General features: G+C 39.1%; 1 long non-coding RNA gene across 1 annotated transcript in view; it reads right to left on the bottom strand.

The window, feature by feature from the left end:
* LOC147578201 (uncharacterized) overlaps positions 1-15,992 on the bottom strand; it is a 66,389-nt gene extending 50,397 nt beyond the window's left edge. The window contains exons 1-2 of the long non-coding RNA XR_015254922.1: positions 15,133-15,992; positions 1,480-1,602 (exon numbers count right to left, since the gene is read on the bottom strand). This is a non-coding gene — a long non-coding RNA (uncharacterized LOC147578201). The remainder of the gene's footprint in view (positions 1-1,479; positions 1,603-15,132) is intronic.
* Between the last annotated feature and the right edge of the window lie 9,599 nt (positions 15,993-25,591).

Genomic DNA, 25,591 nt, shown 5'->3' on the forward strand with positions numbered 1-25,591 from the left:
AACTAGTATTTATTGCTGTCTACTATGTATCAGGAACTGAACTAGAGCCTTAATATTCATTTAACGCTCACAGCAAGAACCTCACTGAGCAATCCTGTGCAGATCACTTTGAAGTAATAGTTTTAGAAAATATGTATATGCAAAGTATTAAAAGAAAAGTGCTCCATTTTGCATATCTATTCTGAATGATAATAGCTAATACTAACTGAATGTTTATTATGTGTTGAGTACTATTTTGAATACTTATCTATATGAATTCACTTACTGCTCACAAAAATCCTATGCAGGGGATATAATTATTTTCCACAGTCAGTGATTGAGAACCTGGGGCTCAGAGAGTTTATATCATCATTTGCTCAAAGTCACACAGCTAGGAAGTAAGGGAGCCAGGATGTGACTGCAAGCAACTGGTTTCAGAGTCCTAGGTGCATTACTAATGCCCACAGCCCCTTTTACTCATCCATCTGAGTATAGTGTATCTATTATATATATTTGTCTGCATTACCCTCTGATGCACAGAGAAAAACACAAGATGTATTCTCTACCCCAGCTTACAAATTAAACTATATGGTTTAGTCTACCTTTAAAAAATGTGTGTGTGTGTGTGTGTGTGTGTGTGTGTGTGTGTGTGTGTGTAATTATTGTGATCTTCACAATTTCCATTGTTATGATTACCTACGGCCATTTTAATGGTGTTCTGAAATAAGACCAGTGTAGGTCCCCACACAAGACTGAATTTATCAGTTATAGCAATAGAGATCCACTAAATTTATTTTGGACCTATTCAATATGATCATATAAAAAGAATCATGTGAATCATAATGCTTAAATTTATTTACCTACACTTACAACCAAACATATTAGCAAAAAAATGACACTTGAAAAATAATAAATATTTTCCAAATATTATAACACAATAATAAGTAAAATAATTGAATGTACCCAGATTTACCAGTCAAGCTGCTCTTAATTATAAAATATTAAGGGACTTGGTGTACATATTTTCTAATCCATTTAACATGGGTTTTGAAGAATCATTGAGACCTGGGAATAATCCCCATGACTAAAAATTGTAGTATAGCTTCCTAAAAAAAGAAAGAAGACATCTTTGGTCACTACTTTTCTTCTGTGGATGATATGGGATATGTCTTTAAAAACAAAAACAAATATAAATGGCTGATTGGGGATGGAAATGACAACATAAGAAAGTAGATCTTTTTAAAGCATAAATCTGATGATGGTTTAATGGCTTCAATGTTTTCCACAAAGGAGAAAGAAATTCCTTTCTGTTGGTGAGTGGAGAAGAAACAAACTAAAGGCTTGAGCAGAAAAAATAAAGCTACTGGACATTTTCTGAAAAAAAAAAAGAGAGAGAGAGAAAGAGTGAGAGAGAGAGAAATACAGCTAACCTTAGCTCCAGAAAGGAATGGTTTGGTAAGCAGTATTGCGTGCCCAGCAAATTTAGAAAAAAATACTTACAGAAGGGACCATTGTATGATTGGGAAACTTTCCTCCTTGAGAATGTAGCTGCCTGAATAGAATAGCAGGAGAAGTCTTTTTTAGGGTTTCCAGCTTTGGGGCATTTTCGGGCAGGGTGGGTCCCTGGCAAAGAGACAGAGTAGTTGTATAAGCTATTAAGATAATACTTTAAATAATTAATGATAAAATCCAGGCTGAGTATGAAAGGTCAAGAGGTAATAGAATACAATGGGAGGAGTCTTACAGACCTGGAAGGTTCCATGAAGTCAAACAAAAATTCTGTATGCTTTCATCCTTTCCACAGTTCAAACATAAAGGTCACCTAAGTTCCCTCTTGTACAAAAAACCCACCAATGCCTTTTGATATGAAACCAAATTCCTACCACAAATTACTGTAATCTATAAAGGGTGCTAACTGAGCTTCTCAAAATTAGAATTTGTTTATATAAAATTCAACAAAAGCTTTGGTATATCGGTAGAGTATCCAGTAAAATTGAAGAAATCATCTTGGCTAAGGTCCTCATAGAAAATTACCTAAGTGAAAAAAGCAAAACTATGTGTAAGAAAGGTAGTAGAGAATTTCTATAATTATCAAGAATAATGTCTCAGTATGCCATTTCTTTTTCCAAGTCTGGCAGAAGGAGGCAGATCTTTAAAGTCAGATATTTTGGAAACAGTGACCATGGGCCAGTTTCTTTACTTCTCTAAGCAGGAGTAACCTTCTAGGTGTGTACAACAAGTTCATGTTTGCAGAGCACTTTGCCTAGTGCCTAACATATGGTAGGATCAATAAATATTTTATGAAATTCCTACTTTAATCTAGCAAAAGAAACTTGATCATAGACTATTCTAGTGATTTTATTTTATTTTAAATAATGAAAATATACAACAAATTTTATTCAGTGATGGAATAGAGGAATTGAAAGAAGTCTCTTTTAAAAGTACTTCACCTGTTGGGATGAGCACTGGGTGTTGTATGGAAACCAATTTGACAATAAATTTCATATTTAAAAAAATGTTTTAACCTACAAAAAAAAAGTACTTGCCCTAACCGCTTGTGCTCTCTCTCCCTCAAAAATAAATAAACATTGGGGCGCCTGGGTGGCTCAGTCGGTTAAGCTTCCGACTTCAGCTCAGGTCACGATCTTGCGGTCAGTGAGTTCGAGCCCCGCGTCAGGCTCTGGGCTGATGGCTCAGAGCCTGGAGCCTGCTTCCGATTCTGTGTTTCCCTCTCTCTCTGCCCTTCCCCCGTTCATGCTCTGTCTCTCTCTGTCTCAAAAATAAATAAAAAAATGTTAATAAATAAATAAATAAACATTAAAAAAAACCTTTTTTTTTAATGTTTGTTTTTCTTCTTCTTCTAATTTTTTAGGTTGCATATACAGCTTATTTATTCATTCTTAATATGAGCATTTAAAGCTAAATATTTTTCTCTAAAACTACTTTTGCTGTCCCCTTATATTTTGATATGCAATATTTTTATTATTTTTAGTTATAAATACTTGTAATACACACCTTAATTTCTACTTTCCAAGTATATAACAATTTTTTTCCTTGTCTTTTTTTATTTTTTTTTTAAATTTTTTTTTCAACGTTTATTTATTTTTGGGACAGAGAGAGACAGAGCATGAACGGGCGAGGGGCAGAGAGAGAGGGAGACACAGAATCGGAAACAGGCTCCAGGCTCTGAGCCATCAGCCCAGAGCCCGACGCGGGGCTCGAACTCACGGACCGTGAGATCGTGACCTGGCTGAAGTCGGACGCTTAACCGACTGCGCCACCCAGGCGCCCCTTTCCTTGTCTTTTATTGTTGACTTTTCATTTAATTAAGTTGTATGCAGTAAACATGTTTTTTAAAAATTTTTTAATGTTTATTTATTTTTGAGAGAGACAGAGACAGAGCATGAGTTGGGGAGGGGCAGAGAAAGAGGGAGACACAGAATCTGAAGCAGGTTCCAGGCTCTTGAGCTGTCAGCACAGAGCCTGACATGGGGCTCAAGCCCACAGACTGTGGGATCATGACCTGAGCTGAAGCTGGACACTTAACCAACTGAGCCACCCAGGTGCCCCTGCAGTAAACATGTTTTGAAAAAAATTGAAATTTGTCAACCTTTGCTTCAAGTCCTAGATTGTAGTCAGTTTTTGTAAATGATCATCGATAAGGATTTAAACAGAGATGTCTAGCAAATTAAAAGTTTCTAAAGTTACCTACTAGTGAAAGAAGACAGAACTAGATAAAGAGACATGTAAAATATAAGGTATATCAGATAACAGAGTCCTAAGCAGAAACGTGAAGCAGAATAAAGGGACAGCAGGACTGGGATGGCCTCACTGGTAGGAAACGTGTGAGCAGGTGGAGGATGCCAGCTATGCTGATATCCAAGGGAAGAGCCGTCCTGGGAGAAGAACAGCCAAGATAGGAGCTAGCAGTTGGTTTGATGTGTTCAAAGAACAGCCCAGGTCTAGTGTGTCTGAGGCAGGTAAGTGTAGCATAGAGTGGTAGGCGATAAGGTCAGGGAGGGAGGAAGGACCAGATCCTTTAGGGACTTATAGGACACCTAAAGGATTTTATGTTTTGAGTAAGCCAGAAGACCTCTGGGAACTGTTACAAGAACTGTGATATGTCTGACTTAACATTGCATGTATGTATGTATGTATGTATGTATGTATGTATGTATTTTAGAGACAGAGAAAGTATGTACATGTGCCTATAGGCATGAGCAGGGGAGGGACAGAGGAAGAGGGAGAGAGAGAATTTTAAGCAGGCTTCATGCCCTGTGCCCAGCACAGACCCTGATGTGGGGCTCCATCTCAGGAACCATGAGCTAAAATCAAGAGTTCCATGCTTAACCGACTGAGCCACCCAGGCATTTTAACATTTTAAAAGTTTTCTCTGTTGAGGTCATGGTCAGAGGTTTGATGAGAGAAAGGTGAGAACATGGCATTTCACTCATTTGGTTTTATGTGCTTCATTTAGTACATGCTTACTGGGTGTTAGGAACTGTGCTGGCTACTTTGCATACATTATTTCATTTGATTTTCAATTGCTATGAGGGAGATCATAATAACAACAACGACAACCATAATAGTAATAGCTGACATTTATTGATCAGTTACAATATGCCAGGCACTATTGTATGCTCTTTAATCACTTAACCGCCCAGAACCTATGAAACAGATGAAATTATTGTCTCCATATCATAAATTTAGGAAGCTGAGGAGAGATGCAATCACTTGCCCAGAGTCACCTGGCTGGGTCCAGGCAGACCAGCTGCAATATTGCCTCCCTTGAGATAAGCTTTATTTTGAGAATACAGAAATTTAGGGCTCACTGAAGTTAACAAACTTGCCACGTTCACATCCTACTGAGTGGTGGATATGTATTTGAACCTAGGTCTATCTGACTCTTGAACCCGGGTTTCCTGGTGGTAGAAGATACCAGCCGATAGCCTCTCTGCAAAACCCTGTTGGTCGTGAGGGGTCAGAGTAAGAAATCATCAGTGGAATCACCTTAGAATAGAAAGGTTAGAACATTCTGCAGTTTGTGTGTTATTTTCTTTTTGTTCCACTCTACCCCTCAGATAGAGGTCTTATACTCTGTATTCTCCATAACACTCAATATATTGCCTCTTTTCCATTCCTTAAGAATAGTGACCATTTCTTATCCTCTTTTGTATGTCGAGCATCTAACACAATGGCAGGCAGAAGGTGCTTAATAAATGTTTATGGGAAGCTAAATGATTGCTTAAACTCTTTCCTAGAGAAGAACCAAATACATAGGAGCTACTGCACGTAAAAGAGAGATGCTAACTCACCCAGTGTTAAGTAGAGGGCTCATCCTAGTCAATATATTTTATAATGACTGATAAGCTAAAGAATATGTGGTAAAAAATTACTCAAAATGAGAGTCAGAGAAAAAAAGAAATAAGTGGTTCTAAACTGCTGAGCATTACTGATCTTTCATAAGTTCTTAAACGTATCAGAAAAGCTAAAAGTTATTTTTTTTTTAAATAGCTTTTAATACTGGAGCAGGATTAGAGTGGTTAATGGCAAGTGTTAGGTAAATATTACTGAAACAGAGAGATACAGAACAAACCCAACTTTCCATGTGATATACATTTATATCAGCACTGCTATCTGCAAATTCATCAGATCTAGCAATTGTCCAGTCCTCGTTCCCTTCTACCCAGTATCTTCACAAAAAAAAAAAAAAAGAAAGAAAGAAAAGGAAGAAAGAAAAGAAAAGCAAGGCCTAGAAAATTGACAAGCCGTAAATTTTTTTTTTAATTTTTTTGTTTTTGAGAGAGACAGAGTGCAAGCAGGGGAGGGGCAGAGAGAGAGAGAGAGAGAGAGAGAGAGAGAGAGAGAGAGAGAGTCCGAAGCAGGCTCCAGGCTCTAAGCTGTCAGCACAGAGCCCGACATGGGGCTCAAACTCACAAACCGTGAGATCATGACCTGAGCCGAAGCTGGACACTTAACCAACTGAGCCACCCAGGTGTCCCTAAAATGTTTTCTTAACTGATGGAAGAAGGGGAGTCAAGAGTATGGCTGTCAACTATTCTCAATGAGGGGCACTCAATGGAGCATTTTGTGTGGTGGTTCTGACTAGAGGGACCTGTCATATTCACATTTAATCTGTAACTGCAGTCATGTGGTGAACCACACTGCTGCCAAGAATAGCAGTGAGCCGAATGCACGGTTGGGAGTCAAATTACAAAGGCAAATCTGTATTCTCTTCAGATCATCTGTCGCGGTCTTCAAGAACCTCTTTCTGGACCCTTGCATCTCCATTGCAACCAGAGTGGAAGGCGGTGGTAGGAGGAGAAGTAGAATGTTTCCTTGTTAGAGGTAATTTTCATCCCTTTTCAGAACTCATGATTGTCCCACTGGGGGGTTGGAGGCTGAGGGCAAATCACACACTCTACCCTGTTCCCTTTCCAGTGTCTTAATCCCTCTCCACATGCCCTCCCTAGCCCATTTGGATAAACAGATAAAATGGGTTTAAGTAAGCCTCAAGGAGAATCTTGAAAGAGAAAAATCACACAGGAGCAAATTGTACCAATCAATTACATGCATTTTTAATGAACCTCAGGTGATTTTTTTCTCCCAGCATTACCTCTATTTACTCCCACAACTCCTCTTGGAATTGCTAGCATTTTTGGCCTTCTGAAAAGAGTAGGGAAATTACAAAGCCCTGGTCAGGGCAGTGTTTTTCATTAACCATAGCCTGAGTAGGATATAATACACTAGTTAAGAATATGTGCTTTGGAGTCAGCTGACCCAGCTTTGAACACTGTCCTTTTACTGTGTGGCTTTGAAGAAATTACTTAATCTCTCTGAGGCCTAGCTTCTTTATCAGTTGATTAAAGATAATAATGCCGATTGCATAGGATTGTTTGAGAGTATTAATATATATAAACAGTATTCTGTAAAAGAGGATGCATGCTATACTGTACATGATCAAGAAATGGTAGATGTTAATATTGTTACTATGACATTTTATTCATTCAATAGAAGTTACTAATTATGAATCCAGAAATTGTACTGACTATACTCACTTTAAATTTGTGACTGCAAATCTCAAATTGTTCAAAACACTATTAGACCATTCTATCCTATTTCCATGGTAACTTCATCATTTCTCCCCTCTCCAAGTCAGCTATTTCATAACATCCTCCCTTCTCAAATCTCTAGTATCTTTCCATCTCTCTCCCTCTCTCCCTTCCTCCCTCTCTCTTTCTCTCTCTCTCTCTCTTTCTCACACACACACACACACACACACACACTCAACTGGTACTCATATCCAGACTTTAGTTCATAAAGACAACAGGGCAATCAGAAAGGAGTTTCTCTCTTTCCCACTACAAAATCCACTCACTTGTCCACATCCCTGTTCATGGACTTTGCTTCCCAACTTTTTCAGTGGAAGAAATGTCCCTGCTCCTGTGGCCCCCCTCCCCTGAGCTTGGCATACATCCTCTCTGGCCTTCCGAAGGACCTCACTCTTGTCTTATGTGTTGGCTATGTCTCTTCTCACGGGACTTGCAATACTGGTGTGATCCATGGCTCTGCCAGGTCCTTCTTCCTGAATGATTTTACCCAGCCTCATAGCTTTCAATATCACCTGTGCTTTAATGAGTCATCCCCAGTGTTCCTCATCATAGTACATATTACCAATATCCACCCTATTGTTCAGGCCCCAAACCTAAGAGCCCACATCCAATCTGTCAACAAGTCCTGGTTCAGCTTACTGGCAATCTCCAAACGCATCTTAAGGCTAACTACTTCTCACAACCACCATTAATAACACCCAGCCAAAACATCATCATTACTCTCTAGATCATGGTTTCTCAACTTTGGCATTAACAATACTTTGGCCAGACAATTTTTTGTCATGAGGGGCTGTCCTGTGCACTGCAGGGTGTTTAATAGATTGTAGGCTGCCCTCTACCCACTACATGCCCGCTCCACAGTTGTGACAACCAAAAATCTCTCCATGCATTGCTAAATGTCCTCTGGGGGGTCAGGGGTGCAAAAGCACTCCCAACTGAGAACCATTGGTCTAGATCATTGCCAAAAATGTCTTCACTGTTCTCTCAGAGCCACCAGTGCCCTTCTAAAATCTGCACCCCAGAGTGATCTTATTAAGGACATAAATCATAACATCTCCAGCCCTAGCTTAAATATTTCAATGGCTTCCTTTGCTCTTAGAACACAGTTCAAACTTCTGACATTCCTTCTACTGTCACCGCCAGTCACTGCCCTACATTCACTCTGGCATTCTTCCTGTCTCTCAGACTTGCCAGGCTCATTTCCACTTCAGGGCCTGTGCCTCTGATGTTCCCTGTGCTTGAAATTCTTCTCTTCCCACAGATCATGCATTGATACATTTCATCATTCAAGTAGCATCTCAAATGTCTCCGCCAGCTTTCCTTGAACCCCCAGCTAAAGAAGTCCCCTAAAGCTGCTCTCCATCAATTACTCTGTTTTATCAGTACTAAAATTATTTTTTTTACCCATTTGCTTGTTTGTTTTTATGTACTTATTGTCTGCCTGCTAAAATGTCAACTCCATCAGAGGAGAGGCTTTATCTAGTCTTGTTCACTACTGTATCCTTAATTTATTGGAAAGTCCCCGAGCAAAATAAACTTTTGGAAAATATTAGCTAATAAATTGTTAGCTGAATAATTGGCTGATTAAACACCAATTGTGATTTCACACCAATTGTGTGATCCTTGTACTGGGTTTGGGCAGCGGCTAGAAAAATGAACAGTGGCACATGGTTTCTGCCCTCACGGAGCTTGGTCCAATGGAGGTTTCAGAGAAGTAAAAAAGTAATCACAATACAGAATGATAAGTTCTATAATGGAGAAGTCTAGGAACTATAACAGTATTAATGGCAGGGGCCCTTAACTCAGACCTGGGGCAGCAAAGGAAGACTTCCCAGAGAGTGTGGCATTAACCAATGAGTCAAGAGAGGTGAGTTGGAGTTAGCGGGGAGAGTGTGTACTATGGGCTGAAGTGTGTCCCCTCCCCAATTCATGTGTTGAAGTCCTAATCCCCAGTACCTCAGAATGTAATTCTACTTGGAGAGAAGGCCTTTCAAGATGTGATTAAGTTAAAATGAAGCCTATGGGGTGACCCTAATCCAATCCGACTGTGTCCTTATAAGAAAGAAGTTTGAACACACAGAGAGACAGCAGGGATGCATGCACACCAAGAGACCATGTGAGGACGCCCAGAGGCGGTGGCCATCTGCAAGCCCAGGAGAGATACACGCAGAAGAAACCACTCTGATGACACCTTAAATCTCAGACATCTAGCCTCCAGAACTGTGAGAAAATAATTTCTGTTGTCTAAACCACCCAGCGTGCGGTACTTTGTTAAGGCAGCCTGAGAAGAACCCGCACCGTGCAGTAGAAGAGGGAAGTGTGCTGATGGAATGAAAAGCACCTGAATGTGGAGTGCAAGCTGGGTGGTGGCAAGAGAGGCATCGGAGAGGTAAGCAAGGATGAATTCACGAAGCCCAATGGAGGAGTTTCAGCACTATGGTGAGGTGTCTCGAGAACACTACAAATTATAGGCAGCAGAGTAAGGCGATCAGATTTGCCTGTGAAAGGAAGAACTTCAGTGGTACCATAATGAATAGATTTTAGGAAGGCCATCCACCCCGGACGCTCTGAGGGCAATAAGGAGACATATGGCTTTGGAGTCCAACAGACCCGTGCTCTGATCCTGACTCTGCTATTTAAAAGCCCTATGGGGGCGCCTGGGTGGCTCAGTCGGTTGAGCGTCCGACTTCGGCTCAGGTCACGATCTCACCCTTCTTGAGTTCGAGCCCCATGTCGGGCTCTGGTCTGATGGCTCAGAGCCTGGAGCCTGCTTCCGATTCTGTGTCTCCCTCTCTCTCTGCCCCTCCCCCGTTCATGCTCTGTCTCTCTCTGTCCCAAAAATAAATAAACATTAAAAAAAAATTTTAAAAATAAATAAATAAAAGCCCTATGGCCTTGGGCTAGTTCTTCCCCTGTCTTTGCTTCTAATTTCCCCATTTGTTATTTTAGGTAGAGTAATTTTTACCCCATGGGGTGATTTGAGAATTAAATAAAAGAGAGTATGTAAAACACTTGGCATGGTACTTGGCACATCATAAGCAATGATTGGTAGCTATTAAAATGTCTAAGGCAGTTATAGTAGACATGGGAAAAAATGGACAAGCCTGAGAGATCTTAAGATAGGTAATCTGGAAATTTTGGCAATTATTTTTATGTCTGGGGGTAAGGGAAAGGATGAAATCAAAAAGAGTTTCCAGATTTTTGAATCTTTGCATTATGGTGCTGATTTGCCCAAGTAGGGAACATAGGGAAGAAGCAGGCAGGAGATGAGGATGAATTTGATTTTGGATGATATAGTGTTTGAGGGACCCTGGTACATTTAGAGTTGTGTCATAGATAGTTGGATATAGGGTCTTACGTTCAGGAAAGAGGCTTGGCCTACAGGTGTAGACTAGATTGATGAGACCATCCAGAGTAAGTGTGCAGAGAGAGAAGAGGGGCAGAAGGTTGGTGGAAGTCCCAGCATGCAGCCACAGGATAGGAGGTTGAAAATCAACCCAAGAAAGTATGAGAAGAAGAAAGTAGTAAGCCAAAAGGGAAAGAAGTTTTAAAAGAGAGTAGTCAACAGTACAAAAGCTGAAGAGGAATCAGATAAGGTAAGGGGAAAGACACACCTAATGGACTGTGTTGTGTCTGGACATCAGGCATGACTTGGGAAAGGATGATTTCATGGAGTGACATGGGTACAACCCTACTGTAATGGGGCAAAGATTAAATGAAAAGTGAGGAAGTAAATACTGTGAACGAACTTCATGCATGAAAAGTGAGAGAGAAGACTACTGGTAGAAGGAAAATCCTTTTACTCCTGCAGACTTCATACTCCAAAATCTCTACCATTTTAACTTCCTTTGGCCCAGGGTTCTTGACCTTGGGTCCAAAGACCCTCTCAAGTGGTTCATGAATAGAATTTAAAGGGTCTATGTATTTAGAAAGGAGACAAAAGTACAACTTGAATTCCACTAGCCTGAAATTTAGCATTTTCATCAATTATGAAGGTAGGCAAAAACTACAAAAGATTAGCAGTAACTGTGACTGTCAAAAACATATTTTCATATTGTATTACAGTTGTCACAGATTTCTCAAAATATCATTTACGCTCATCACTTTTATGAAATTATTGTAGTTATCAAATCTACTCCTGGATCTCATTAATAAATCATTTAAACATATTTTGAAAACTGTATTTAAATGTTATTAGTTTTCTTTATAATCATACATATTTTACTTTGTTTTTTAAAAGCATGATTCTGAGAAGGGATCCATAGGCTTCCCCAGATGTTAAAAAGGCACTGGGCACAAAACGGTTAAGACTTCCTGTTAGTCCATTACATTGCCATGTACCATCTCCATTATCCCAAATTTTTGGTTTCTATATGGCACTGCTTTTATTTTGTTTGATAAGCCACAATTGTCCCAAATGTTCCTCCAGGGAAAAGAGCCATGTCTCTCTCTGAACTTTTCTGTTGATCTGACCATCTGTTGGTCCTTTCTCTTTTCATCTGGTCATCAAAAAACCAGTGTTCTGGAGATGGTAAAATTGGTTCAAGTATTTGTTCACTTCTTTGTTCACCATTGACAAACATCATTCAGCACAGGTACTATGCTACATACTTGGGGATGTAGCACAGGTACCTCCTAGGAATTTGTAGTTTGGGGAATGGTCAAAAAAGAATAGAGATAGACCTATCCATAAAGAGTTGCTTTATTAGGATATATAAAGGTTTATAGTATATGAGTTGCCAGGGGAAGACTTCATGCAGAAGGTGACATTGAAAGTAAAGAAAATGCCAATAAAAAACTGAATTTTCCAATACAGGATGAATAATGTTCATGAGCCATTACTCGGTTTTCTAAAAGTCTTGGAGCATTAAACATAATGGAGTAAAAAAGGTTTCCATCTTGGCATATAGATTTAATTACTATATTTGATTAGAGCTGAGAAAAAAAATTGAGAAAAAGATGAATATTCAGGACACTTTCCTTCCTCTAAGCATTTTTACAGAGAAACAATATTCATAATCACCACAGATGAAAATACAAGGCAAAAATTAATTTGAAAAGCATTTTGTTATGAAGAATTGTCAGTTTTCCCCAGATGAGCGCATGACACCTGCTGGCCAAATTATATAATTTCCCTCTCCAAAGGAATGGTGAGTAATAAAGCTAATTTTATTAACTCTGCTTTGCTACGAAAGGAATTACATATTAGACCTGGGCTTTCCTTTAATGACCAGCAAGGAGGAGATTTTTCCGTATGGTAAATGTGGTCCTTGTTTTGAAAGTTCAAGAAGGTCGAAATATTTAAATATTTAAGGCAATTTCTCTAACAACGAGTTAACTGAGATTTGGAGAGAAGTCATGCTTCACTCAAGGTCACATGCACGTGGGTTGCCCATTTGATACTAGAGCCCTGGTTTCTGTTCTGCATTCCCAGATGAGGCAAAATATCCCAAGGCAAGGGCTTGGGTTGTTAACTTCTCTTCTATCTCTTGTTAACGCAATTTTTCGTGAGTTTTACTGCTAATGACATTATTAATGTTTTGTATGGGTCTTATTGCTTCTTCTTGGCTAGTTGCTGTGGTTAGGACTTCCAACACTATATTGAATAAAAGTAGGGAGAGTGGGCATCCTTTTCTTGTTCCTGATCTTAAAGGAAAAGCTTTAAACCTTTCACCATTGAGTAGGATGATAGTGGAGACTTGTCATCTATGGTCTTTATTATGCTGAGGTACATTCCCTCTATACCCACTTTATTGAGAAGTTTTATCATAAATGGATGTTGAATTTTGTCAAAGGTTGTTTACTTTTTTTAAAAAAGAAGTCTAGTTTATTGAGGCAAAATTTATATAAGATAAAATTCACCAATTTTAAGGGTATGGTTTTAAGAGTTTTGATAAATATATTTAGTCACATCACCACCATTACCACAAACAAGATCTAGAATGTTTATATCAGCCCCCAAATTTCCCTCATGCTCTTTGTTCAGTAAATTCTCTCCTCCCACTCCTAGGCCCTGGAAAACACTAGTATATTTCCTGTTTCTATAGTTTTGCCTTTTCTAGAATGTCATATACATGGAATCATATAGTGTGTAGCCTTTTGTCTGTCTTCCTTCACTTGGTTTAACTGATTTGAGATTCAGCCTTGTTGCTGCATGTGTCAAGTAGTCTGTTCCTTTCTATTGCTGAACAGCATTCTAATGTATGGATAAACCAACAACTAGTTGTTGGAAATTTGAATCGTTTTCTGCTTTTAATGTTTATTTATTTTGAGAGAGAGAGACAGAGCATGAGCGGGGGAGGAGCAGAGAGAGAGGGAGACACAGAATCCGAAACAGGCTCCAGGCTCTGAGCTGTCGGCCCAGAGCCCGACGGGGGGCCCAAACTCACAAACTGTGAGATCATGACCTGAGCCAAAGCCAGACGGTCAACCAAACAAGCCACCCAGGCGCCCCATTTTCTGCTTTTGATGCTTATGAATAACGTTTCAATAGACATTTGTCTACAAGCCTTTGTGTGGATATATATTTTCATATATCTTGGGTCAGTACTCAGGCATGGGACTGCCAGGTTATATGGTAAGTGCATATTTAACTTCATAAGAAACTGATGCGTTTTAAAAGCAATTTTACACATATTTCTTTATTTTATCTTTATTTTAGCCTAATTCTAATTGTGTCCCGTATCATTGTTGTAGGAATCTTTTGTGAAAAATATAGCTTTAAATCCAAGTGTCATGAGAAAGCAACAACGAAAGGCTATTTATTTCATGAACCTCTTCAATTCAAGCTCATGAAACAGTATTTTTAGAGGTAAGAGTACTGCATTAAGAGAAGAATCTAGTCTTAGAATCAACTGCAGTCTGTCATTTTGACTTGCTGTGCAACATTTATTTATTAGGAAAATTACCTAACCTCTCTGAATATCAGTTACTGGACACTCACATGTGTGTGATACAGGTGTCTACACTGCAGGGTTACCAAAATTTCATGGGCTAATGTAAGTGAGTGTTCCCCACATAATAGGCGCTGCATTACAGCCATTAGATTAGCAGCTTTTGCTAAAAGCAAAACTCTGTATTCCAGAAAATAAATGGTATCACACTCTATAGATATTTTAGGGTTCATTAGGAATTAATGTGTCTCTTCAGGGGTTTTAAATATGCCACACAGAGACAACTGAGTTTCATTGGCTCTACTGTCTATGATATGGGAATTATAAAAATACTGTTGTTCCTACACTTTACAACAGATTAGCATTTTGTACTTAATTAAGATCATGTTTTTTAATGGATCATTGAGAAATGCTATTGTCATATAAATTAAGATGATAATACCAACGTGTTATAACTTACATAATGTGATTTACCTAGGCCAGGGCCTTTTTAGCTTAGTAACTTCTGAAGAACTGACATTATTCTATAGCTTCACTGAAGAAGATATTCTTAATCAAAAACATTGAGAGTTTTTAACTTCACTATTTTAAGACTCTTCGCTCAGTGTACTGGCAGGTACTTAAGCTGCTAAAAATGTTAATTAGCTTGCACTGACATCTGCTGGTAACACAGTAAATTCCATACACTGTGTTTTATAAAATTCAGTAGAATCAAGTAGTTTAATCAAGTCTGTAGTTTAAAAAATTATTTTGGGAGGAGCTAAAATGACGGAACAGCATGGAAGTTTTTTGTCTTGCAACCATGAAATACAGCCAGACCAACACTAAACCATCCTCTACACCTAGAAAACTGATTGGAGGACTAACAACAATTTGCACAACCCGAACCATGGAATTCAGTGGGTGCGTGGCGCAGAGAGATGAACTTGGGGAGCGGGAAGGGAGGTGCTTTGTGGGCCGAGGGAGGCTGGAGACTAGGGCAGGGGGAATACGGGAAAAGCACCCCTCCCCAAAAGCAGCTGGAGAGAAAGTGGAAAATTGGAAACAGCCGCAGGGACTAAACTAAAAAGGGAGAAAGCAGAGGGTTTACATTCTACTAAAACTGTAAACAAGGGGAGCGCGAAGGCTGCAATTCCGCAGCTCCATACCTGGTGGTGCTCTGGTGGGAAGGGCGAATCCTCAGGAACAGAGTGGGGTCCGGGAAGTTCTCAGGCCACACAGGGAAAAGCGGTTCCACTGCCACAAGGACATTTGGTAGAGACTGTTGAAACCACCTGGTCCTAGCAGACCCCAGAAAACGGCCACATTCGCTGGTGCTGGAACAAGGTCCTTAAGGGTGAAGCCTGGTGCCCGATGCGTGTTGTGATTTTCCATAGTCCCTGAAACGCTGCTGCTACACTATCTCGCGAACTTTTCCTGGGGTGGGCTGGCACCTGGCCACAGTCTCGGGGTACCAGCAGCAGCAGGGTCCAGCAAACGTTCCTGGGTGCAGCTGACATTCGGCCATTGCTCATTCAGCCATTGCTCAGTGAGACCCTCCCGCAGAGGGACGAAACGGGTCAAAGCCCCAGTCCTTCAGAATTAAGGGGCTGGGGAAAATGGCTGTATCTGAGATAAAACTTGGAGAGAGGTACTGCCTGGGGCCTGGTCATGGAGAGTGAAAAAGCTGGGAGTGGACCAGAGCTGAAGACAGAGGTCGGGTGAGTGATTGCTGATCTGAGACAACAGACTGGGTAGATGGGTGGCGCCAATTTCATCAACCTGCACATGCGCTTATGCACCTACGAGCCGAGCAACAATCCACCCCAGAGGGCTAGCAGCGCCATCTAGTGGAGAGCGGAGCTGTTACACCGAGCCCCGCCCAACTGCGCCAACTTCGCTCTTCAAGAACACAAGTCCCACCGCCTACTTAGTTCCTGGGCTATAAAGAGCTACATAGACTGACTTCTAAGGGAAAACAAAGCAATTTCAGTCCTACTTTAATCTATTAGCAGGTTCATCTATTCAATTTTCTTTCTTTTTTTTCCTTTTCTCTTTTTCTCTTTTACAATTTTCTTTCTTGAATACAGAAAAAGAAAAAATTCATTTTTATTTTCAATTTTTATTAAAAATATCATTTTTTAATTTTTATTATTGTATTTTTTACTTTTATGTAAATTTTTTCAAATTCTACTTTACTTGCATCATTTTATTTTAGTCCACTTCAGTGTACTCACCTTTTCAAATTTTCAAACAATTTCCTTTTTTTCTTTCTTTTTCTTTTTTCTCTTTTTCATGTCTTTTCTTTTTCTTGAATGCAAAAAGAGAAAAACTTCATTTTTACTTTTAATTTCTATTAAAAATATTTTTATTTAATTTTTATTACTTTTGCATTTATGTAAATTTTTTCAAATTCTATTTTACTTCCATCATTTTATGTTAGTCTACTGCAGTGTACTCACTTTTTCAAATTTGCAAACGATTTATTTTTTTCTTTCTTTTATCTTTTTTCATTTTCGTTTCTTTTCTTTTTCTTAAATACAGAAAATTGAAAAATTCATATTTATTTTTAATTTTTATTAAAATATTTTTCTTTAATTTTTTCTACTATATTCTTTACTTTTGTGTATATTTTTTCAAATTCTATTTTACGCCTATCGTCTCATTTTAGTCTACTTCAGTGTATTCATTTCTTCAAAACTCAAACGATTCCTTCCCCACACCGCATTTTTTTCCTCTAATCTGTCAAACCACTTTCAACACCCAGACCAAAACACACCTAGGATCTACCATCATCTATTTAATTTGTGTGTGTGTGTGTTTAATTTTTAATTTTAATATTTTTTTTAATTTTGATTTTTTTAATTTCAATTTTACTACCTCATTAATTCATTTTCTCCCTTCAAAATGACAAAACGAAGGAATTCAACCCAAAAGAAAGAGCACGAAGAAGCAACAGCCAGGGATTTAACCAACACAGATACAAGCAAGATGTCTGAACCAGAATTTAGAATCACGATAATAAGAATATTAGCTGGAATCAAAGTCAAAAATAGATTAGAATCCCTTTCTGCAGAGATAAAAGAAGTAAAAAATAGCCAGAATGAAATTAAAAATGCTATAACCGAGCAGCAATCATGGATGGATAGAGTGGCGGCAAGGATGGATGAGGCAGAACAGACAATTAGTGATATAGGGGACAAACTTATAGAGAATAACAAAGCAGAAAAAAAAGAGGGAGATTAAAGCAAAAGAGCACGATTTAAGAATTAGACAAATCAGTGACTCATTAAAAAGAAATAACATCAGAATCATAGGGGTCCCAGAGAGGAAGAGAGAGAAATAGGGGTAGAAGTGTTATGTGAGCAAATCATAGCGGAAAACTTTCCTAACCTGAGGAACACACAGACATCAAAATCCAGGAAGCACAGAGGACCCCCATTAGATTCAACAAAAACTGACCATCAACAAGGCATATCATAGTCAAATTCACAAAATACTCAGGCAAGGAGAGAATCATGAAAGCAGCAAGGGAAAAAAAGTCCCTAACTTACAAGGGAAGACAGATCAGGTTTGCAGCAGACTTATCCACAGAAACTTGGCAACCCAGAAAGGAGTGGCAGGATATATTCAGTGTGCTGAATCAGAAAAACATGCAGCCAAGGATTCTTTATTCAGCAAGACTGTCATTCAAAATAGAAGGAAAGATAAAAAGCTTCCCCGACAAACAAAAATTAAAGGAGTTGTGACCACTAAACCAGCCCTGCAGGAAACCTTAAGGGGGACTCTCTGAGGGCAGAAAAGATGAAAAAAAAAATGTATGTATATATATATATATATATATAGAGAGAGAGAGAGAGAGAGAGAGAGATAAATTCATACATATATACATACCAAAAGCAACAAAGATTAGAAAGGACCAGAGAACACCACCAGAAACTGCAACTCTACAAGCATCATAATGACAATAAATTCATACCTTTCAGTACTCACTCTAGACATCAATGGACTCCATGCTCCAATCAAAAGAACTAGGGTAACAGAATGGATAAGAAAACAAGATCCATGTATATGCTGTTTACAAGAGACCCACTTTAGACCTAAAGACACCTTCAGATTGAAAATAAAGGGATGGAGAACCACCTATCATGCTAATGGTCAACAAAAGAAAGCCAGAGGAGCCATACTTCTATCAGACAATCTAGACTTTAAAAGAAAGACTGCATCAAGAGATGCAGAAGGGCATTATATCATAATCCACGGGTATATCGACCAAGAAGACCTACCAATTGTAAACATTTATGCACCAAATGTGGCAACACCCAACTATATAAATCAATTAATCACAAACATAAAGAAACTCATCGCTAGTAATACCATAATAGTAGGAGACTTCAACACCCCGCTCACAACAATGGACAGATCATCTAATCAAAAAATCAACAAGGAAACAATGGCTTTGAATGACACACTGGACCAGATGGACTTAACAGATATGTTCAGAACATTTCATCCTAAAGCAGCAGAATATACATTCTTCTGCAGTGCACATGGAACATTCTCCAAAATAGACCATATATGGGACACATATCAGCCCTAAGTAAGTACAAAAAGATCGAGATCATACCATGCATATTTTCAGACCACAATGCTATGAAACTCAAAATCAACCACAAGAAAAAATTTGGAAAGGTAACAAATACTTGGAGACTGGAGAACGTCTTACTAAAGAATGAATAGGGGCGCCTGGGTGGCGCAGTCGGTTAAGCGTCCGACTTCAGCCAGGTCACGATCTTGCGGTCCGTGAGTTCGAGCCCCTCGTCAGGCTCTGGGCTGATGGCTCAGAGCCTGGAGCCTGTTTCCGATTCTGTGTCTCCCTCTCTCTCTGCCCCTCGCCCATTCATGCTCTGTCTCTCTCTGTCCCAAAAATAAATAAACATTGAAAAAAAAATTAAAAAAAAAAAAAAGAATGAATGGACTAACCAAGAAATTAAAGAGGAAATTAAAAAGTATATGGAAGCCAATGAATATGATAACACCACAACCCAAACCCTCTGGGACGCCACAAAGGCGGTCATAAGAGGAAAGTATATAGCCTTCCTAAAGAAGGCTTTCCTAAAGAAGGAAGAAAGATCTCAGACAAACAACCTAGCCTTACACCTTAAGGAACTGGAAGAAGAACAGCAAATAAAACCCAAAACCAGCAGAAGACAGGAAATAATAAAGACTAGAGCAGAAATTAATGCTATCAAAACCAAAAACAAACAAACAAACAAACAAACAAACAAACCCAAAACACAGTAGAACAGATCAATGAAACACAGAAGCTGGTTCTTTGAAGGAATTAACAAAATTGATAAACCCCTAGTCAGTTTGATCAGAAAGAAAAAGGAAAGGGCCCAAATAAATAAAATCAAGAGTGAAAGAGAGATCACAACCAACACAGCAGAAATAAAAACAATAATAAGAGAATATTATAAGCAATTATATGGCAATAAAATGGGGAATCCTGAGGAAATGGACAAATCCCTCGAAACATATACACTACCAAAACTGAAACAGGAAGAAATAGAAAATTTGAACAGACCCATAACCAGTAAGGAAATCAAATTAGTAATCAAAAATCTGCAAAAAACCAAGAGTCCAGGGCCAGATGGCTTTCCAGGGGAATTCTACCAAACATTTAAGGAAGAGTTAACACCTATTCTCTTGAAGCTGTTCCAAAAAATATAAATGGAAGGAAAACTTCCAACCTGTTTCTATGAAGCCAGCATTACCTTGATTCCAAAACCAGACAGAGACCCCACTAAAAAGGAGAACTAGAGACCAATTTCCCTGATGAACATGGATGCAAAAGTCCTCAACAAGATATTAGCCAAACAGATCCAACAATACATTAAAAAAATTATTCACCACGACCAAGCAGGATTTATACCTGGGATGCAGGGCTGGTACAATATCCGCAAAACAGGGGCACCTGGGTGGCGCAGTTGGTTAAGCGTCCGACTTCAGCCAGGTCACAATCTCGCGGTCCGTGAGTTCGAGCCCCGCGTCGGGCTCTGGGCTGATGGCTCGGAGCCTGGAGCCTGTTTCCGATTCTGTGTCTCCCTCTCTCTCTGCCCCTCGCCCGTTCGTGCTCTGTCTCTCTCTGTCCCAAAAATAAATAAAAACGTTGGAAAAAAAAAAATATCCGTAAAACAATTAATGTGACTCATCACATCAATAAAAGAAAGGACAAGAACCATATGATCCTCTCAATAGATGCAGAGAAAGCATTTGACAAAATACAGCATCCTTTCCTGATAAAAACCCTCAAGAAAGTAGGGATAGAAGGAGCATACCTCGAGATCATAAAAGCCATATATGAACGACCCAACACTAATATCATCCTCAATGGGGAAAAACTGAGAGCTTTCTCCCTGAGGTCAGAAACAAGACAGGGATGTCCACTCTCGCCACTGTTATTCAACGTAGTATTGGAAGTCTTAGCCTCTGCAATCAGACAACACAAAGAAATAAGAGGCATCCAAATCGGCCAGGAGGAGGTCAAAATTTCACTCTTCACAGATGACGTGATACTTTATATGGAAAACCCAAAAGATTCCACCAAAAAACTGCTAGAACTGATTCATGAATTCAGCAAAGTTGCAGGATATAAAATCAACGCACAGAAATCGGTTGCATTCCTATACACCAACAATGAAGTGGCAGAAAGAGAAATCAAGGAATCAATCCCATTTACAGTTGCACAAAAAACCATAAAATACCTAGGAATAAATCTAACCAAAGAGTTGAAAAATCTATACACTGAAAACTATAGAAAGCTTATGAGAGAAATTGAAGACACCAAAAAATGGAAAAAGATTCCATGCTCCTGGATAGGAAGAACAAATATTGTTAAAATGTCGATACTACCCAAAGCAATCTATGTATTCAATGCAATCCCTATCAAAATAACACCAGCATTCTTCACACAGCTGGAACAAATAATCCTAAAATTTGTATGGAACCAGAAAAGACCCCGAATAGCCAAAGCGATCTTGAAAAAGAAAACCAAAGCAGGAGGCATCACAATCCCAGACTTCAAGCTATACTACAAAGTTGTAATCATCAAGACAGTGTGGTACTGGCACAAGAACAGACACTCAGATCAATGGAACAGAATAGAGAACCCAGAAATGGACCCACAAACATATGGCCAACTAATCTTTGACAAAACAGCAAAGAATATCCAATGGAATAAAGACAGTCTCTTCAGCAAGTGGTGCTGGGAAACTGGACAGCGACATGCAGAAGAATGAACCTGGACCACTTTCTTACACCATACACAAAAATAAACTCAAAATGGATGAAAGACCTCAATGTAAGACAGGAAGCCATCAAAATCCTCGAGGAGAAAGCAGGGAAAAACCTCTTTGATCTTGCCCGCAGCAACTTCTTACTCAACATGTCCCTGGAGGCAAGGGAAACAAAAGCAAAAATGAACTATTAGGACCTCATCAAAATAAAAAGCTTCTGCACAGTGAAGGAAACAATCAGCAAAACTAAAAGGCAACCAATAGAATGGGAGAAGATATTTGCAAATGACATATCAGATAAAGGGTTACTATCCAAAATCTATAAAGCACTTATCAAACTCAACACCCAAAAAACAAATAATCCAGTGAAGAAATAGGCAAAAGACATGAAGAGACACTTCTCCAAGGAAGACAACCAGATGGCCAACAGACACATGAAAAAATGCTCAACATCACTCATCGTCAGGGAAATACAAATCAAACCCACAATGAGATGCCACCTTACACCTGTCAGAATGGCTAACATTAACAACAGGTGTTGGCGAGGATGCAGAGAAAGAGATCTCTTTTACATTGCTGGTGGCAATGTAAACTGGTGCAGCCACTCTGGAAAACAGTATGGAGGTTCCTCAAAAAACTAAAAATAGAACTACCCTAGGACCCAGCTATTGCACTATTAGGCATTTATCCAAGGGATACAGGTGGGCTGTTTCAAAGGGACACATGCACCCCCATGTTTATAGCAACACCATCAACAATAGCCAAAGTATGGAAAGAGCCTAAATTTTCACTGATGGATGAATGGATAAAGAAGAAGTGGTATATATATATATACAATGGAGTATTACTCGGCAATCAAAAAGAATGAAATCTTGCCATTTGCAACTACTTGGAACTGGAGGGTACTATGCTAAGTTAAATTAGAGAAAGACAAAAATCATATGACTTCACTCATATGAGGACTTTAAGAGACAAAACAGATGAACATAAGGGAAGGGAAACAAAAATAATATAAAAACAGGGAGGGGGACAAAACAGAAGAGACTCATAAATATGGAGAACAAACTGAGGGTTGCTGGAGGGGTTGTGGGAGGGGGGATGGGCTAAATGGGTAAGGGGCATTAAGGAATCTACTCTTGAAATCATTGTTGCGCTGTATGCTAACTCATTTGGATATAAATTTTAAAAAACAAAAAATGAAATTAAAAAATAAGAAAAAGGGAAATTTTTTTTAAGTTTAATTCAGGCTTTTAAACTTGTAAATACAAGTTTTCTGAATTTAACCAATTAGCAGCTGCACCCGATCATTTCCAATTCACAGTTCGATTTGATTCAAGTGGTTTATTAACCTGTTGCGTCTCTTTGGAATCTTCAAGAAGGCCAGTAGCAACAGAAGCTTGGTTGAGAAGTAACACACCTTTTATTTTTATTCCTTTTTTATATGCTTATTTATTTTTGAGAGAGAGTGTGTGAGTGGGATCAGGGGAGGGGCAGAGAGAGAGAGAGAGAGGGAAAGAGAAAATCTTAAGTAGGGCCCATGCTCGGCAGAGAGCCCCATGTGAGGCTCATCTCACAACTGTGAGATCATGACCTGAGCTGAAATCCAGAGTGAGACAGATGCTTAACTGACTGAGCCACCCAGGTGTCTCCAGGAGTATCCCACCTTTTAAATCATAACCTCATCTAGTCAGTGTTTACCACTGAACAATTGCATCATCATCTTTCTCATCCTCAGCACATCATGAACATGACGTCTTTTGGCTCTAAAACAGTAAAACTGTAGTGATGTTTATTAATTGAATTTGTAATAATTGTATTAGTATTGAATTAGTATTCACTTTGAGAAAGGACTCCCGGGAGATAGACGGAGGGTGTAGGGAAGATAGGAAGCTTCAGCAAGGCTAAACTCCAAGGAATGATTTTTTCTTGTCAGGAAGTATAACCTGGTTTCTTTAAAACCTACTAATTCAAAACTGATTTGGAGTCACGGCATTTTACAACTGGAAAGAAATTTACTAATCATTTAGTTCATTTCTCTCTTTTATAGATGTGAACGCTGTGACCCAGATAAATTTACATAACCTAAATCATCACCTGGCTGATAGGAGAAAAATGTTTCCTAAATCTCACACTGTAGGATTCTCTTCTATGTAAATTGTCTTTCCTAGCTATTTATTAAGCTTATTATTTAAACCAAAAATACTTGAACACTCAAATATGATTATTTGAGAATTTGTATTTAGCTTACATTAACTCAATCATCCTGACTTTCTCTAACTAGAGAGGTGTTATTAAAATATACACTGTATTATGTAATATTGCCCGGTAGTGATTCAGAAATAGGTATTTGTCTATAGGTCCTTCCCAGAGAATGAAGCTCCATTTCTTCAGATGGGAAAATGAAGACACAAAATGTGGATCAGAAAGAAAAAGCGGGCAGAAATAAACCTGAACCAGAAAAATTTCTGGCTTTTCCATCAGATTTGGGATAACAGAATTATGCACCAGATGTCTTATCAGTAATAGAAGTATGTTTCCCGACCCCTTAGTTTTCTGTTCCAAGAGGCACTGTTATACAGGATAAAACCACAACATTGAAACTTGCGCTGTGATGAAGTATGTGCTATACAGATAAATTACCCAATATTCTATAATAGAATGTCAAGCACATTTTCCCTCAACTTCAGCACTATTGACATTTTGTGACACTTAACCCTTTGTGTTGGGGGCTGCTGCTGCATCCTCACTAGAAGCCAGTAGCATGCCTGGAATTTTAACAACCAAAATGTCTCCAAACACTGCTGTGTGACCCCTGGGGGGTGGGTGGTCAAATCAGACCGAGTTAAGAACCACTGCGGTAAATTAAAGCTGCCTCCTTTATGTTTAACTACTTAAAATATTCTGTTCAAGAATTTCATTCTTTTTCTTTTCAAATAAAATATTGACGTATGAAAAGAAAGCATGGAGTCATTGCTAGTTTAGATAAATACTTCATCTAAATATTCTGTTCTGAGCCAGAGTTAATAAAATGGTTTCCTTAAATTGTTTCCAGTACTTGAATAGTCACTCTTGGTTCTTTATTCTCTAAGGCATAATTTTGACACAGCTAACTCATGACCAGGTTTCTTGAACTCTTGGCCAAGTTTCTCTTCCTTTATCTGTAATGGCTTTTTAAAAAAGTCTCATGTTTTCCTGATGCTATGAAGTTCTCTCTACACATTATGCCCTAATGTGTAGACTAAGTGGAGCCAGGACTCAGTGCGTGTTTCCAAAATGTATCAAATGTTTGCATTTCATCTACAGTAAGTATGTTTTTGAAAAATTTGGGTTTTATATTGAGAGAGCCTTTATGAAAGAAGAAAAGGAGGAACAGGGGCACCTGGGTGGCTCAGTCGGTTGAGCATCCAACTTCAGCTCAGGTCCTGATCTCACAGCCACGTGCGTGGGCTTATGAGCCCCGTGTCAGACTCTGTGCTGACAGCTCAGAGCCTGGAGCCTGGTTCAGATTCTGTCTCCCTCTCTCCCTGTCCCTCCCCTGGCTCACACTCTTTCTCTGTCTCTGTCTCTTTCTCAAAAATAAATAAACATTAAATTTTTTTTTTTCAAAAAGGAGAAATGGAAGGGAGGAGGGACGGAGGAGAGAGGGAGAGAGAGAACACGAAATCGGAGGAACTCTTGCAGAATAAACACTGGTTTATGAAATAGCACGGGGTAGGGGATGATCACCTCTCACCATTGAAGCCCTAGCAGCCAGTGAGATTTGGCACCTCCCTGTCCTTCCTCCAACACAGCATGATCCTCCACTCCATTCCCTCCTCCCCATTCCCTCTACCTCCTGTCCTCCCCGCCTGCATCCATAAGTGTGCATGAGTGTGCACACATTAGCATGCACACACACCTTTGGGTCAAAACCTTGGGTCTTTCCAAGAGGAACAAGTGTGAGCATTTTTTCTGTTGTTGCTCCCAAATTTTTTCTTGCTGGGACCAGCAAAGGGTCAGAAATTCCTTGCCTATACTTCAAGCCTGAGAGCAAAGAGTTTCTAGACTCACTTCAAAGTTTCCTAATGCTTACACTGCCTTTGAATCTTTTATTTGACAGTTGACTGCCTGTTTTTCAGCCTTAACAGAGTTCTTAATATAGCCAAGTCCTTCCAAATCCTGCAACATTCATGTGTTTTGTACATAGAAAAAGGAAAGGAAACTTTAAATAGTATGCAGTGTTGGGAAGTCTGACAGGAAACAGGTACCCTCAGATGTGATACTAATAGTGAGTTATGGAAATGCTTCTGGAATGATACAGCAATATGTATCAAAAACTCGAAAAACACAC

Source organism: Puma concolor, chromosome C1, assembly GCF_028749965.1.
Source record: "Puma concolor isolate L17-30 chromosome C1, mPumCon1.1.hap2, whole genome shotgun sequence".
Lineage (NCBI taxonomy): Eukaryota > Metazoa > Chordata > Mammalia > Carnivora > Felidae > Puma > Puma concolor.